The following is a 1762-nucleotide window of genomic DNA, read 5'->3' on the forward strand; positions in this document are numbered from 1 at the left end:
GGATCTATAGCACATAGACATATGCCAGATCAGTTGAGAAGAAAACTTGATGACAAGTCGAGTCAAACGATACTTATAGGATATCATTCGACTGGAGGATACAAGTTGTTCGACCCAGTGAACAAGCAAGTAGTGATCAGCAGGGACGTGATCATAGATGAGCTTAAAGAATGGGATTGGACTGAAAATGTCAAGAAGGATTCAGTGAGAATTCTTTATGACGAACCAGCTACTGAAGTCGAAAGAGAAGAAGTTCGACAAGAAGAAGTCAGAGGTGATGCAGGCTCAGGCAGACCTCAGAGAACAAGACACATGCCTGCAAGGTTGCAAGAATGTGTGATTACATCAGATGATGTAATCAATGATGAAGGTGAGCTGGTACATTACGCTTTCTACGCAGATGTCGAACCTGTCAATGCAACTGAGGCATTGAAGGATTCGAAGTGGGTGAAAGCTATGAATGAAGAATTGAAGTCCATCGAAGACAACAATACTTGGTCACTTGTCAAATTGCCTCAAGGCAAGAAGGCAATTGATGTGAAGTGGGTATACAAGGAGAAGTGTAATCCCAAAGGTGAAGTGACTCGATACATGGCAAGGCTTGTGGAAAAAGGATTTCTTCAGAAGGAAGGAATTAACTTCGATGAGGTCTTTGCACCTGTTGCCAGGATCGAAACGATCAGGTTGGTTGAAGGTCTGGCGAACATGAACAATTGGCACATGTGTCAGATGGACGTTAAATGTGCATTCCTGAATGGACCCTTAGACTAGAGCTGTCAAAATGGGCCGAAGCCCATGGGCCGGCCCATTTGGCCCGAAAAATTTTAGGGCCTGGGCCTCATTTTTCGAGCCCATTTACATCCGGGCCTTTTTTAGCCCGGCCCTAAAAAATATGGGCCGACCCGTATGGGCCATGGGTAGCCCACCGGCCCGAAAAAATTAAATCTTTTTAATATAATTAAAATTTATCCTTTCCTAATTATAATTATTATAAAAATTTATAACATTTTCTTGTTATAATTATCATAAAATTATAATTGTCATGAATATTTACAACTTAAAATTTATTGGAACAAGTTATTTAATTATTTGTGCTACATTATATAATTTGTGATGTATTTTGGATAGTTTAAATTAAGTTAATGTGTTGTTTTACATTTTAATTATTAACTTATATGGATTATTTAGAAATTATAATTTTGGATATAAAATTTAATATATATATATATATATATATATATATATATATATATATATATATATATATATATATATATATATATATATATATATTCTTGCATGCAATTATATGGTTACTTACAAAAATAAGGAGAAAATTTTAATTTTTTATAGAAATGGGCCCGTTTAGGGCCGAAGCCCATTTAGGGCCGGGTAGCCCGCAGCCCAGACAGGGCCGGGCCTGGGTAGTAAAATTAGAGCCCATTTAAAAATGGGTTTTTTGGGCCCGGCCCTAAAAAGCCCGAAGCCCATATGGGCCGGGTAGCCCATATTGACACCTCTACCTTAGACGAAGAAGTCTATGTTGCACAATCAGTTGGGTTTGTGAAACATGGCGAAGATAGAAAAGTGTACAGGCTGCATAAAGCCCTGTATGGGCTGAAGCAAGCTCCAAGAGCTTGGAATAAGAAGATCGACAATTTCCTAAGGGAGAAAGAATTTGTGAAGTGCACAACTGAACATGGGGTATATGTAAGAAGAAGCAAGAGTGAATTGCTTATACTATGTCTCTATGTCGATGACT

Source organism: Vicia villosa, unplaced genomic scaffold (genome assembly GCF_029867415.1).
Source record: "Vicia villosa cultivar HV-30 ecotype Madison, WI unplaced genomic scaffold, Vvil1.0 ctg.000320F_1_1, whole genome shotgun sequence".
NCBI classification, from domain to species: domain Eukaryota; kingdom Viridiplantae; phylum Streptophyta; class Magnoliopsida; order Fabales; family Fabaceae; genus Vicia; species Vicia villosa.